The sequence below is a fragment of the Canis lupus genome, chromosome 30 (assembly GCF_048164855.1).
Source record: "Canis lupus baileyi chromosome 30, mCanLup2.hap1, whole genome shotgun sequence".
NCBI classification, from domain to species: Eukaryota; Metazoa; Chordata; class Mammalia; order Carnivora; family Canidae; genus Canis; species Canis lupus.
Genome location: NC_132867.1, coordinates 6546443 through 6562705, shown reverse-complemented (window position 1 = coordinate 6562705; position 16263 = coordinate 6546443). Strand labels below are relative to the sequence as shown.

The window sequence follows — 16263 nt, the reverse complement described above, 5'->3', positions numbered from 1 at the left end:
ACTAAATGACCATATCAAATCCAGCTTAGCTTTTTAATTGATGTTATATTCTCTGGACCTGCTGCATCCGTGTGTTTCTGGTTACTAATACAGCTGAATTGTTCTTCCTCAATGGTCATACCTCAAATGGTATGCTGCTTTCATGGAGTCAGGGTAAGCTTTATTTTTTTTTATTTTTTTTAAGATTTTTTAAAGTTTATTTATTCATGAGAGACACGGGGGAGAGAGAGAGACAGAGAGAGAGAGAGAGAGAGAGAGACAGATACACAGGCACAGGGAGAAGCAGGCTCCATGCAAGGAGCCTGACATGGGACTCCATCCTGGGACTCCAGGATATGCCCCTGGCCGAAGGAAGGTGCTTAACCACTGAGCCACCCAGGGATCCCTCATGCTAAGCTTTAAAGAAATTTTAACACCAATGAGCCTATAAGTGGGAGATTTTCTTGCCAGTATATACTGATTCTTCCCCCTTGAGTTTCTGAAAGCTTATTTATCTCTCGACACTGTGAACATATTCCACTGGATCTTCCATAGAGTAACCTTTAATCTATTCTTAAGGATCAACTAATAAAATGATTTGTTGTGGCTATCATTTTTTCTGGGCAATAATATTTGAATTTTTGTGTTTATTTTTTATGCTTTAAAGAATTGAGGAGAAAAGGCCTATCTCATGGAATAGAAATTTCCAAAGCTCAGGCTACCTTTAGGGAAGTTGAAGTCAGTGGCTTTTGTAACTGAAAAGTAACACGCAGCAGGATTCCATTCTATTAGAACACTTCAGAAATGAATCACAGTTAGGCAATTTTCCTGCTCTGAATTGCAATGTAGGAAACTTTATGAAAATGACAATTGGTTCTATAATTTTTATGTTTCTCTTTATCTTTGTTCTTGCCCCTCTGAATTTATCCCTCCCTTGCTGCTTCACATCTAAATACTCATAGCTTTAGAGCTTTAGGGAAATATTGTTATGCTTTATTTTTAACAGTTTAATGAATTATATATGATTTTTTTGCATTAAAGATTTTTTCCAATGAGCTATTTTATCACAGCGAGTCATTATTTAGGAACTTTTTTGTTTCTTTTTCCTTAGATCTTTTCTCCCAAGTAGCACTCATTTCAAAATCTCTTTTGTTATAGTATTGCTATATAATTTGATTTCTATGTCGGTGGTGAAAGCATATTCATTAGATGTCTTCCTTGCTAATTTTTTCTTTCTACTCAATATTTTTTTAAAGTTCTATTTCCAAAATCAATGCACTGGAAATTAGTAAAGGATTAAGCAATCACTTATTCTTGTTTTAGAATGAAAATTTGACCATTTGAATTTGCAGTAAAAATATTAACTTTGAGAAAACTGAGCATGTTTAACTTTTATTTCAATAAATGTTAGATTATTAGTATATTATGATCAGCTGCAATTTTACATAATTATAATGTACTTATTTTATTTTTTTAAATGTAAATGCAAATATTATTCTTTATTTTTCAACATGATTTTTTTCTAGGTAGAGATCATGAATCAGGAATAAAACAGGTTTATAGTGTTCAACATGTCAACTTAAACGTTGACAAATATACCTTTATTTATATTCAACTACATGATATAATGAAAAGACGTTTTTATCATTAGGCTGACTAGTGTAATGAGATAATGAATTGTTGTATAATTGCTAAGTCCACCACTATTTGAAAAGTCCTTCATTAACATATGAAACTTTAGAGAAAGTTTCATGTGTGAAAATGTAATATATCAAATCAAAATATAGTCTATTTTAGTGTCAAAAATAAGTATTCATGCATGGTGTCATGTGCATGTGTGTGTTTTAAACATATGTCATTGTATACAGAATAACCTAACAGAGAGATGTAGAGAGAGACAGCTCATTCTTTTGCTATGGTCAGAAAAGTCACACTGACTTTCTATGTAGATGCCTGATTCTCACAAGTTGGACTAGTTTCTGTTAGTATAATTTAGTTAGAAATTTTTTTACTGCCTTTTTTTCCATTCATTTAGTAGACAAGAATTCCTTGAGTACTTACTATGTGCTAAGCACCATTCTAAGTATAGGATATAGAATAGGGACAAAATAATTAAAACTCACTCTACTGAAACTTGCATTGTGGTGGTATGTAGATGAAAAAACATGATAACAAGTCACATGTGCAATATAGTAATTGCAGTAAGTACTAAAGAGAAAACAAAATGGGAGAAAAGATGGGAGTTGTGAAGTTAATACAGGGTGGCCTTTGAGTCATGAGGATATCTGAGGAAAGAATATTTTAACAAGTGGTAAGATCCAAGGAAGGAGTGAGTCTATTATTTTTGAAAAGGTAAAGGGGCTGGTGTAATTTAAGCAGGAGGGAAATAATGGGCTATTTATTTATTTATTTTTGACTTGTTTGGAATAAATCTGGATGACTGCTGCCAAGTTCTCTCTTTGTTGTAGCATGATCTGGAAATAATGAAGTATGAATGTTGTGATCCACTGAATAGGCCATTTTAAACCATGTTCTGAATTAAATAATTTACTGTAACTAATACTACAGAGCATTTAAAAAAATATTTATTTATTTATTTATTTGTTTATTGATTTAAGAGAAAGAGAGGGAAGGAGAGAGAGGGAGGGAGAGAGGATGTGAAGTGGACTCTGCTCTGAGCACAGAGCCCAAAGTGGGGCTCCACCCCACGACTGCCAGATCATAGCCATGAGATCATGACTGAACCAAAATGAAGAGTCAGATTCTTAATTGACTGAACCACCTAGGAGCCCCAGAACATATTTTATATACTAAATAAATGCTTAGAAGTCAAAATTTGAGTAGACAGTGCCAGCCCTCCACAAATGCTTATCTAGTGGATAGGGTTGATGGATTATAAGAAAATTTCAACAAATTAAGTAGCAGAGGGGAATTGCTAGCCAGAGTAAGAATGCTACAATGCCACAATGTTTGGGGATGTGTTCTTATACAAACAGTTGAATTCTACAATCAATTTTGAGGAATGATTGGTTTTAGCATGGAGAAAACCAAAGGAAAAAACGTCTGAGGAATAGTAAAGAAATAAGAGCTGTGATGGGATGGGGTAGGGCATCTCCAAGCAATAGCGAAAAATCAGAGTGGCTGGTAGACAGAGCTCCAGGAGAAAGTGAAGAGAAGTTAGAGGTGTAGTCCAGAGTCAGTCCATACACAATCTGCAGGCCTGTGAAGGACTCTGGTGTTTTGATAATTGGAAGCCACTGAAAGATTTTAACTAGAGGAATATGAGATCTGTATTTTGAAAAGATGTAAGTTTATATTTTGCAAAATGTTCATGATTTTCAGTAGATCACAAGGTGTGGGAAAGAGAATTCTACTTACAAAATTCTTTTGCAAGGTACAATAATGATTTCTGGAACACAGAAAAGAACAGTACAGCTCGGAATGTTCAAATGCCATGAGCTAAGTTGTACTCAATTTTCCATGTGCATTTAGTTTTTTTATTTTACAACTGCTATACTCCATTCTTACTATCTTGCCACGTTTTTGAAAGGGGTCTTTGATGCAGTAGCAGAAAATGATTATTTATAAATACCAAATTAAAACAAAGTGTTGGAAAATTTTTGAACAGCTTCTCCAAGACAAAATTCTGAAAAATTGATTTAAAGACAAATCAAATCAGAGAAGTAAAGACATTGTTCACTTTCCACTCTCTGCCAGGGTGGAGGTATGGGGGTTAGCTAACACAAGTTCTTCTATAATTAATGAGGCTATTGGAAAAACATTTTATGATTTTCTATTTGTAGGGTGCTGGGTGGCTCAGTCAGTTGATTGTTTGCCTTTGGCTTGGGTCGTGATCCTGGGGTCCTTGGACTGAGTCCCTCATCAGGCTTCCTGCTCTGTGGGGAGTCTGCTTTGCCCTCTGCTTCTGCCTCTTTGTCTCTCATGAATGAATAAATAAATCAATTAAATTAAAAAATATTTTCTATTTGCATTGAGATAATTTTAAATATGAATTTTGTTATTATTCTGGTTTTTCAACTAAATGTTGTATTTTATTTAACATAAACCCTTCAACATATATGGGAAAATCCCTAAAAGGAAGAGGGATATAACCATTATTGACTTAATTTTAAAGGTGGTTTGTCAACACTCTCCATCACTCTCAACAAATTATAGAAATCACAGCCAAACTCAGGGAGAAAAGGATTTGCTGAAATTCAAAAAAACAGCTGTCACAAAAGAAAAAATAATAGAGATATTTGTATTACTCATTTCTGGGTATATATTCCTTCCACCTGTCACCAAATTCTTATTACTGGAATAATTTATTTTTCATTCAGACCATCTCTCAAAGGTAAGCTAATTAACATTTATAATGAACTACATAGTATAGCCTACTTTTTAAAATGTATATTATTATCCTATTGAATTATTACACCAGTTTTCCTGGAAAGGAATCACTTTTCACATTTTACAAATAGAAAACTCAAATTCTACAACATCATAGAGCTGCTAAATGGCTTTAACCATAGAACTTTAATGGTGTCTTATCCTTAGTCTATTCGCCTACGTCATACCACCTTCCCAAGGGTTGTACTAACATGCACTCACATTTTAAAGCCGGGGAGGCAGGACAATGTAGGAAACTGCCACGTCTAGTTCCCCAAAGGATATTATGTAAATATGTCAGAGACAAAGAACCCAGTAAGGACCATGGGCTGTGCTGTCAGATGGAGGAAGGGAAGCATGGTAGGTTGGGACCCAGATTTCTCTGACCTCACTGTGAGTTTGATAGCCAGCTGTTATTTCATTCAAATGAATTGTAAAGGACATTTTATAGGCAAGGCTATTTCATCTCACCACTATTGACATTTTCAAATGGATTATTGTTTGCTCTGGAAGACTGACCTATACCTTGTAGACTGTGTAGCAGAATCCCTGACCTCTCTACCCAGTTGATCCCAGTAACTTCCTCTCCCCAAGTTGTGACAATCGAAAACATTTACAAACATGGCCAAGTGTCTTCTCGAGAACAAATCAATCCCCAGTTGAGAACCATTTTGTAAATGATTTTGAGTTTTGCTTCCTGGAAGTACTCATCTAAGAACTTGGCTAAACCATGGCCAGTCTTACTAACATCAGGGTGTCATATCAATCCTTTATGAAGAAATAAGATAGTCAAGCCCACCCACACACAAAAAGAAATAAATAGTATAACACAGATCCATGAAAAAGATTTTTAACAGTAGATTCTAAACCCAGAGTTTAATGAAATAAAGAGAAACAAGATAGGCAGATTGTCTAAAAGTGTCATTGGTAGGTGCGAGTGGGTCACTTAAAACTCTGAGCTGAATATGCATTTTCACGTGCCTAGTGATTTCTGAAAATCATTTGCTGTGATGCATTAAGCTAGCCAATTTAAAGAGTGATTGACCAAAGGAAAGAAATTTGCATAGCCAATAAAATTGATTACAAATTTGGGAAAAATTGAGCACCAATCTTAGAAAAGCTGTTTATGTGTTACATCCATGAGAAATATTCATTATGAAGACATATTAGCTGAGTGCTGTTAATTGTAAATTAAGAGTATAATATATGTGCACCACAGAAATGGATAACTTAAGACTGATAGGCTGCTTTAGTGCATGACTGACCAAACATTGATTTCAATGAAAAATTGAAGCTGCAAATAGGAAAAGAAGCTTATAGATAGTGGGTTGCGCTTAATGTGAAATTGTGCAAAATCAACTGCAGGTTAGCAGTTGGTCATTCTTGAAACACTTTATAATGTGACACTGGTGTTGTGTAAATTCAAACAAATATAAATCATTGTCTTAAGAGTCCTAAGGGATGTAGGGCAATCTCTCCACCAGGATGTCTTCTTTTACAGCCTCATTACACCTGCCCATGATTCATGGGTGTTAGGCTTGACTGAGGAGGTGGACGGGGCTAAGGAACTCAGTATGCTATATCTCAACCATGCAAATGAGCATATTTCCCTGTGACTAAAAAGGCAGCATTTCTAAAAGAAATGGATTAATCTCTGTCTATTCTTATTATCCCTTTGTTGAGATTCTCAAAGTAATACAAGCTCATGGAAAAGCATTCTCAGTATGGCATTGTATTGCATCTTTAAAGCTAGACAGAGCAATTTTATCAAAAAGTACTCTGATGTGGGGCAAGCAAAGTGATAACAAGGGGCAGGTGCACCATGTGTGGAATGTAAATGAATTAAGGGCTAAACCTATTGGAAATCGGATATGTATGTCAAGATGTGTTCTAGAGTATCGTCTCTGGTCTCTGGTCAAATTATGAGTCTGTGAATAGAATTCTTCCTAATGAGATAGTGTGGGGTCTAGGATACCCCCAATGTTATACCGACAGTAAAGCCCTCTTTACTCTCTGATTCTCTTTATTCTAGGGAAATATGGATATGGGTTTTTGAGGGGAAAAGAGGGAGACTAATATTCTTTCAACTCCACTAATAGTAGTAAGCAAATTGAGAGAACAATACTTTATTGGAGTCTGTAGATTTGTCCAATGTGCCTGGCATATTGAAAGTGAGGCAAAGAATGCGATCCCAAGTCTGTGAAAACAAAAATTTCCTTTTAAACTTAAATTAAATTGCTATATTTAAGCATAAAAAATATTCTATCAGGAAGATTATCAAAGCCTATTTAGAGAATCATATCAGCAACCCTCCACTAAAATATTTAAACTCAGTTATCATATAATGCCATTGCATCCAAGTCTATGATAATGTAATTATTATATTATATATGAAATTAAATTTAAAATATATACACATACAAAAAATAAATACAAAACAATTTGTTCATTCTTGAAAATATCAACTGGGAGGCACCTGGGCGGCTCAGTAGTTGAGCGTCTGCCTTCGGCTCAGGTGATGATCCCGGGATCCTGGGATCGAGTCCCACAGGGATCGAATTCCCCCCACAGGGAACCTACTTCTCCCTCTGCCTGTGTCTCTGCCTCTTTCTCTGTGTCTCTCATGAATAAGTAAATAAATAAAATCTTTAAAAAATATCAAGTAGAATTTCTCTCAGTTTCTAGAATACAATTGATTTTGATGTATTAAGCAGATTAATTATTAAAGATTATTACTAAAGTTAGCATAAAGAACCATGAGTAAGCAGAATAGAGAGCTTTATATATTTCTGACAAAACTTAGGAATTTAAATACTAATTGCTCATCTATCACTATCTAATAAAACAGCAACTGTAAAATAAATTAAAAAATATATGACCCATCTATTATATTAAAAGGTAGTGTCTTTGACAATATCGACATTCAAAACATAGCTGTGAACTTAAAATTAAGCAAAATCACAAAAGCTGACTTCCATAAATCAAATTTGCTTTTCAGATAAGACTTATTTTTGATCTTTGGATTCATGTATTCAACTGTGCATTGGTCATCATGACTTCCACAGATTAGGGACAGTTGAAATTTGATATAATAAAAATTGAATTAGGGATCCCTGGGTGGCGCAGCGGTTTGGCGCCTGCCTTTGGCCCAGGGCGCGATCCTGGAGACCCGGGATCGAATCCCACGTCGGGCTCCCGGTGCATGGAGCCTGGTTCTCCCTCTGCCTATGTCTCTGCCTATGTCTCTGCCTCTCTCTCTCTCTCTGTGTGTGACTATAAAAAAAAATAAATAAAAAATAAAAATTGAATTAATCATATTTTGTTCTAAATTGGCCTCTCCTTGAATAATTAATTTTTGACACAACCATTTAGAGTAAGCTAAATCTTACCTTCTCTCCCAATCCAATTAATCTAATTAATCACACCTATCACCACATCCCTGCAGCAAACCATCATTGCATTTCACTGGAGTACTATAAGAGTATTGATCACTAGCTGGTCTTCCTAACTCTGGATTTGTTCCCTCAATACCAATGTTCACTCTTGTAGAGCTACCAAGCCATTCCCCTTTTTCAAAGTCAGTCTATAACTACAGAGAACCATCTGCAGTATAGCATCCTGAGCATACAATATCTCATTCATTGCCTTTGCTCATATTGCCACCTACAGTTTTACCCTCCACTCTTCCCAAGACACATTATATCATTTAATACTTCTCCATTTTTTCCATCTCTTTCTTGCTTATACTTAAGACAGTTAAGTTACTGTCTGGGAAGCTATTTCTACCAAAACTCTTCCCTATGAATATTCAAGGAATAGCTAGCCATTTCTACCACATGCCTTTGGAAAGCAAGAAGAGAAGATATGTATTGTGTTTTAAAGGGAAGTAACATTTTTTTTTCCTGAAAGTATTGGTAAAAAGGAGTGGATATGTTATCAGGAAAAAAGCCCTCAGGGGTATATATATATATGTATTTTTTTTTCTGCCAACAATTCTGAATGGGATTTGAGGTAGCATCAGCTTTGGGGATGCTTTTCAAAAATAATTAAGTCCATAGAACTTTTGTTTGGACCTCCCGTAACTTATAGGGCCTGCCCAATGAGATTAGGCATATGGAACAGCTCAGATTTCCCTGAAGTAATCACATCTCACCCTCTTTTTTTTGTTTGTTTATTTTAATTTATTCATGAGAGACAAAGAGAGAGAGAGAAAGAGATAGAGAGAAAGAAAGAGAGAGAGAAAGAGAGGCAGAGACACAGAGGGAGAAGCAGGCTCCATGCAGGGAGCCCGATGTGGGACTCAGTCCCGGGACTCCAGGATCACACCGTGAACCAAAGGCAGGCACTCAAGCACTGAGCCACCCAGGGATCTCTACATCTCACCCTCTTAAAGACAGATGTTTTCCATTACAGGGGTAGCTGCATGTTTGCTGAAGCAGGAGGAATGTCTCTGCAAGCAAGTTCTACTTTTCAGATACTACAATATGAAATAAAAGAGGATGTCTCTTAACTTTCAAGATAGTCCCCAGATTTCACTTGTCAAAAACAGTCTTTTTGAAGAGATTTCTAGATTTCTTCATATGAACATCAAATAATTAGCTACCATTGCCCACACTCCCCCATTTGATATATGTGAAGTTAAATGGAAAATCTGCCCACTAGAGATAGGCAGGTGCTATATAAACACATCTGTAGGTCATTTAGAAATTACTATCATCACTCTTTTCATTAAAGTGACATGCATATATTTAGAAACTGCTTTTCAAAAACCTAATGAAAGACTGTCCTTGATAACTTCTCTATATGTTCATCTATAAATCATTATTAAAATCCTTTACATAATGAGGCACACATTCTTGGGGAAGAAAAAAAAGGAAGTTTCAATTCTCCCATTTTTTTAAGGTGAACTGGAATTCAACCTATTTGTTTACATCATTTTATACCTGTTGTCACTGCATGTGTGAAAAGGTGCTTCCTTCCTATTTCAGAATTTTATACAGTTATGAATTGTCTCGTATCATATTTTCACTAACATTGAGATTATTGTTTTACTATGTAGAAATAAATACATAGTTTAGAGCATCTCAAAATTCATGCACTTGTATCTAGAAGCAACGTTAAGTTTTTCATGTGAAGATCCCCAAGACATCTCTATTGAGCTCATTGTATACTTCCAGTAAACCATGTATGTTGATATGGTGTCACAGATAAAGTCTAAATGTGTATATGAGAGTTACAATAGCTGTTTTCTGCCTGAGTACTCAAAGGTACTTTGAGACTTCTGCCGAAGCCTGCATTTTGCCCTCGTTCATGGAATTCCTAGGCTAAATGGCACTGCACAGGAGGTAGACATAGACTTGTTAAACGAGTAATGGGTTTCTGTGATCATCTCACACACAATTTCCAAATTTAATCCTCCTTATATAGAGTTTTATGTAAGGTCATTTCATAGTGTGTGTATGCTGAGGAAGATAGCTAACGTGCATAATTTACTGAAATAGACATCTGTTAGAGGTAAACCAGTGAGGTCATTTTTATATTGAAATCTGTGAGAGAGCCCATGGAAACAAAGTATAGTGCAAATAGAATATTACCTCCTGATTAAAACACCTGTGGATTCAATTGATACCATTTCATGTTGCATGGCATTGGAATTAAAGTCCCCAAACACCAAGCTCCTTAGTGTAGCCAATACTAACAACTCAGGAGTCTCATTTGAAAATCCAGTTTAGCCTTTACACAAAGCATGCACATCTCAACATATGGTTATCTGTTATTTTTCATGTAAAGGACTGTGATATTTTGATTTCCTATTTTTATATGGATAACTGAAGCATTTCAAAGGGGCCTTACATGTATGTGTTTGGTTGTTTTCATTCTGCACTACCTGAACAATAAAATGAACCAAGAGGTGATGCAAGAAAATGATAAAGGGTACTTGTGGTTAAGTATAATCACTCCACCAAGGGATGCCTGGGTGGCTTCATCAGTTAAGCATCTCTCTGACTGTTGATTTCAGCTCAGGTCATTATCCCAGGGTATTGGGATGGAGCCTTGTGTCCAACTCTGTGCTCAGTATGGAGTCTGCTTGTCCCTCTCCCCACTCTATCTCTACAATACATAAATGAAATCTTTAAAAAAATAAAAAAATAAACACTCCTCCAAAATGGACATTGAGACTTACTTATGATAAGGCTTTATTATTTTTATTATTTTAAATATTTTATCTATTTATTCATGAGAGACATAGAGAGAGAGGCAGAGACACAGGCAGAGGGAGAAGCAGGCTCCATGCAGGGAGCCTGACGTGGGACTCGATCCTGGGTCTCCAGAATCACCCCTGGGCTGAAGGCAGCGCTAAACCGCTGAGCCGACCAGGCTGCCCCATAAGGCTTTATTAAAAGTAATAGCTTTTTCCAGAGAAAAAAGATGTACTGTGTATGTCTCATTGGAAAGGTTTTATGACTAAAAGGATGAATTTTAAATAATATATAATCTATTGAATGCACTGCATTATATCAACTCTTTCTATAGCAAGCTTGTTTTTACCAATTTAATCTAGCAGTGCCTATAATAAAAATTATCACAGGACTATGAGAAAATGCGTATTTATTTCTCATTTTTAGTTTATTTTAAAAATCACACTAGTCATATTTGAAGGTGAAAGCACAAGCTGTATTTCCAAGATGTGTTTTTCCTCAGTAGAATTATGTCATGGGGAAACACTATGGATATCCATCAAAGTGAAACCTACAAGGACATAAGAGCTCGTTATTAGTGAACATTGTTTGCAACCTTCAGATGGCTTCAGCATTTCTGTCACAAAATGGCAAGCAGAATGAGAGATTAAAGCACATTGTACCCTCGAAATTAACATCACTACATAAATTATGGCTTTTATATAAATCTAAAAGGTTCTATCTTTTATTTTAAAACAATGACTTATTACAGCCTCCAATTTTTGTAATAAAATGTTACAGCAAGTTCAAGTTCAGTTAGGTCAATGCTGGCTTCAGGTTAACATTATTGATCGAAACTTGCTAAGGCATCCTGGCAGATACAGTGCAATAGCTTTGGTCGGGAAACTAAGCTGAGCAACATACCCTTGTGGTTCTGATGCTTGTTCTGGATCGTTTGCTTGTTCGTACTACAAAAACCTAGAAGAATGGAAAGAGGATTAAGTGTAGGATTTTAAAACACTGGTAAATGGCAAAGTGCTATTTTTCACATACTACTGAACACTTTGGTAGCATATGTGCAATTAGATCTTTTGTTTATGTTTTTAAGAAGTTTTGGTAAATGAGCATTTTATTCTTATCCATATCCTAAAAATACCAAAGCTTTAAAATGTGCAGTATTATGATGATTTTCAGATTATATATAATTTATATTCATAGATATATAAGTATGTATTCAGATTATATTATATATGATGCATAAATATATATCAGGGGTGCCAGGGTGGCTCAGTCGGCTCAGGTCACGGTCTCAGGGTCATAGGATAGAGCCCCACATCCTGCTCCTCAGGGAGCCTGCTTCTCCCTCTCCCTCTGCTTGCCACTCCCTCTGCTTGTGCTCTCTCTCTCTCTCTCTGTCAAATAAGTAAAATCTAAAATAAAATAAAATAAAATAAAATAAAATAAAATAAAATAAAATAAAATAAAATAAAATAAAATAAAATAAAATAAAATAAAATAAAATAAATAAAATACAATGTACGTCAAACATACTTAGTACTAGGCATACTTTGTGAATCAAAATTAGGAGAGCTTTTTTTTTCTTTCTTTCAAGATTATTCCCTCTTTTACACAAGGTTGATAAGGTAATGGTAAGTGTTGGAATGAAGGCTGCAATCTGCTATAATGGGAGAAGGCTTTTCTCTTTGCCACCTTGACTGATACAGTTAATGTGTGCATCTATGACCTTGACAATTTTCAACAAATGTATTTGAAGTAAAGAGAACTATACTTCAGGCAAAATATCATAGCAATCAAAACCTTTGGTGGTTAAATTGACTAAAAATATTGGCCTATTATTCAATTTATTGCATTTCTGTTAGTAATAGCCTTGGTTGACAGAGAAATTCCTGGGTGCCTTCATTGACATTTATGAACAGAATTCCAGTTTAAAGATAGTAATCCACTACTGATTTTCTGAGGGACATATCATTAAAATGATATTCCTTTATATTGTTTAGTAGTCATTTACTTGTGGAATGATAAACTACAGCGATGATATTGGAAAATATGTAAGTGGAAAATTCTTCTCACAGATGGAACAATTTGTACCTAGGTCAAGCACACATGTGGGCCTGATTATACACTATAATGGGCAAACTCTTACATTTAAAATTTTAAATAGCACTATTTGAACTTTTTCCTCTGTGAGCAGCTCTCAGGAAGATGAACATTCCTATAATTGAAATGATCATGTGCATTCTGACCCTAATTGGGTAAGTTTAATATTAGGTGCACGCCAAGCAATCATGGAAGCAATTATGGGCACTTGTCCTGGGGCTGCCATCGCCCAGGTGCTGCCACCTGATTGTCGTTTGGTAATTTTCTTGGTACTTCCCAACTACTCCTTAGCATCAGTAAAATGATGCAATGTACTTCAAGTAAGTGAAGTCTCCTTGGAAGTACAAGTAAATACTTAATTATTTAGTTTGTGGCTTCATATAGGGGCTGTCTGTTCACCTAGAATGTGCAGATATATAATGAAATTTGTCTTCTGAAGAGACTTGCATGGAAGTCAAATTGGAGATGAAATATTTGCGATTAGCCATACAGTTCCTTTTGAAATTTGGAAAAAACCTTAAATAATAGTGATGATAGAGGCATTGCCAACTTTGGGATTTTTTTTTTTTCAAGTCTTTGAAGTCTGACTTTGCAGAACAGATTGTAAATCTCTGGCCCATTACACACCTGCGGAGATTTTGGTGTTTTATTTCTCTTGGGTGAAACTGCAGAAGCCCAAACCATGTTAATCACTGTCAGAACCAGTTGTATAAAATGCCAAAATGCAGTGAACCAAGGATTTTATAATAAATATGACAATGCAGTCAGAATGTTGTTTTGTTAGGCTTGTTATTTGTGGTAATTTTTCATTTATAATCTTTGAAAGGAGAAAGTTCTAAGGCTTTTATCAGAAAAATTTTAACCACAGGGGAGATGTCACCATATTGTATAAATAAGACTCTAAGTACTTGTATAATAACAAATCCAGACAGAAATAAATAAACTAATTTAATAGTAGCACTTGCTTTAAATGCCTTAAAATGCTGGCTTGAAAAAAAAAACAATATCAAATATCACCACTAGAACTATATATATCTCTATGAATGGCATGTTAATTCTTAGAAGGATGAATATTCTCATTGCATTATTTCATATCAATCTTTCATTTTATTATCTTTCTTTCATTTATAAATGAATCTTAAATTTTTACAAATTAGCAGGTATAATTGGAATATGGAGAATTGTAGTTTTAATCTTCTACCAGTGTTCTTATTTGAAGTAGACAGTGAATTAAATAGAGTTAAGATTATTACAGCTAGCTTAGATATGTCACTGGCTGTTCCTTATATTCTGACATGTGCGTTCAATTTATTTCTCAAAGGAAACGCATTCTGTGAAAAGAGAATGAATATATCATAATACTTCATTGATTGATATGTCCAGTTAATGATAGGTGATTTTGATACCTGATATCAAAATTATGTTGTATCCATATATTTTAATATTCATGCACCCTCTGGTGAAATACATATATTAACATGTTAATTTTAGCGTGGGTTTTTCTATTGAATAACCATTTACATAAATATAAAATATCTTCAATATACTTGCACATTTATTTCTTGCTAACCAACACATAAGCAAAAAGTTTTATGTTATTATTTCAGTTTCGTGAATATTTATTTTGCACCTATCATGCCCTGGAGTAATATACAGAAGGTATGCAAAAGAAAGAGAATATACACTCCTGGGCTAAAGATTTTTACTTAGAAATATAATAATTCCAAGGCTGGATAGATCATCCTTACCACATGCTTTCTGCAGTGTTAAGACACAATTTTCTGATTGTCTGTTTATTGACCATGTTTATTTACAATTAAATCATTAGGTCCCAGGATAGTTCCTGGCACATAATAAGGAATCAATAAATATGTCTTTATTTAGAGGGTTGATTAAATTCTTAGTTGCTATAAGAATTAGAGAAAAGTTGATGTAGTAAGGAGTGCTTTCATGCTACCTATGTTTCTGGAGTACTTTTCATACTGTATATATTTCTAAGGTTAGCATTACGTAGGTATGCTCTGCGGCTCAGCCTATTTTCAGCCCTGTGATTTGGACTGAAAAGGAGTGAGACTACAATGAATGTAGTGATATACCAAACTTTGTTCACTCTCATGTCCTAAAGGTTCCTACTACGTGCATGTGAATACCACATAATTACACAGGATACATTTGAGAATCCAGAATCTGCAGTTAGAAACTACCTGAAATTGATAACATGACCTTCTCAAAAGTGTAATGACCTTCTCAAAAGAATCCTATGTTCTCCTCATTCATATCTTGGGGGATGCTTAGGCTACAACATTGAAGAAATAATTGAAGTAAAAAAGCATTAATGAATTATCCACAGAAATTAATTTGGGTACATTTTTATGGCCTCATAGTAGAGATGTCTTCTTAATAATTTTAGCAATTACTAAAGCTATTATCACCTGAGTTTTGTGTATGACTAGAGCTCTTGAATACTTAAAACTTTTCAGTTTAAGGCTCTGGGTTATACATCACTAACTATTGTTCAATGGTGATAGGGAAGCATTGTGTCCTTCACAGACCACTAGCTTCTGATGATCTAATTTAATCTTTAACAATAGTTACAAGGAAGAGCAAAAAATACAGTGTTGAAAGGGATGTTTTAACTATTGTACATGTAAATGATTAGAGGGGAGTTGGCTAAGCATTGTGTGGACCAACATTATTTCTAAACATTTCCCTGCAGTCAATTCTTAATTTTCCATGCTAACAGAGTAAGTAGTATCAAATAGGGAAGATCTATAGATCTATAGATGAGATTCATATACATATCTGAAAGAAACATTTTAGCTAGCAAAATAATACTTAAATTTATTTGCCTTGTATCCACATATTTTATATGTATATACACATCTATTCTAGAAATACCACTTAAAAATAAATACCTACATGACACCTTTTTTCAAGCAGAACATACTTTATCCTGACAGGAAAGATAGTATGTTTCTAATGATTTTTACAGAGTTTAGATATATACAGATGAATATGGAAGAAAATCTCTTCTTTCACCATTATTTCCTTAAAGACTTCTCATTGTACCGATCTGTATCTTAGCTGCCCACCTTATGCATTGGTTGATATTGTAATACAATATCTGTCCCAAACCATCCTCCAACCTCTTCAGGAAAAAAAGACAGGACCAAAAGCAATAGACTGTTTTACTTTGTCTTAGAGATAATAAAATCTAAAATAAAAAAATATATATATTCCTAGTAGTTGGGATTTCTCTCTTCATAGATCCTTCTTTCAAAATAATTTTTGATAATGAAATTTTTAAATATTTAATATTTAAATAAAGATTTACTTATTTGAGAAAGAGACAGAGCATGCGGGCACAATGGGGGGGGGGGAAGGGCAGAGGGAGAAAGAATCACAAACAGACTCCCTGCTGAGTGGGGAACCCCACTCAGGGCTCCATCTCAGGACCCTGAGATCACAACCTGTGCCAAAACCAAGAGTTGAATGCTCAGCCAACTGAGCCACCCAGGCACCGTAATAATGAACTTTTTAAAGACTGAAAATGTTGCTGAAGGAAGAATACAAATATGTAAATAAGGGTAAAATACTT

At 34.8% G+C, this 16263-nt stretch overlaps 1 protein-coding gene and 1 long non-coding RNA gene across 4 annotated transcripts in view; one reads left to right on the top strand and one right to left on the bottom strand.

Annotated features, from left to right (window-relative positions):
- CADM2 (cell adhesion molecule 2) overlaps positions 1–16263 on the top strand; it is a 1061838-nt gene that overhangs the window by 380427 nt on the left and 665148 nt on the right. The gene's annotated exons all lie outside the window — the stretch shown is intronic.
- Positions 10971–16263, bottom strand: part of LOC140621444 (uncharacterized) — a 28442-nt gene continuing 23149 nt past the window's right edge. The window contains exons 4-5 of the long non-coding RNA XR_012021126.1: positions 11472–11525; positions 10971–11118 (exon numbers count right to left, since the gene is read on the bottom strand). This is a non-coding gene — a long non-coding RNA (uncharacterized lncRNA). The remainder of the gene's footprint in view (positions 11119–11471; positions 11526–16263) is intronic.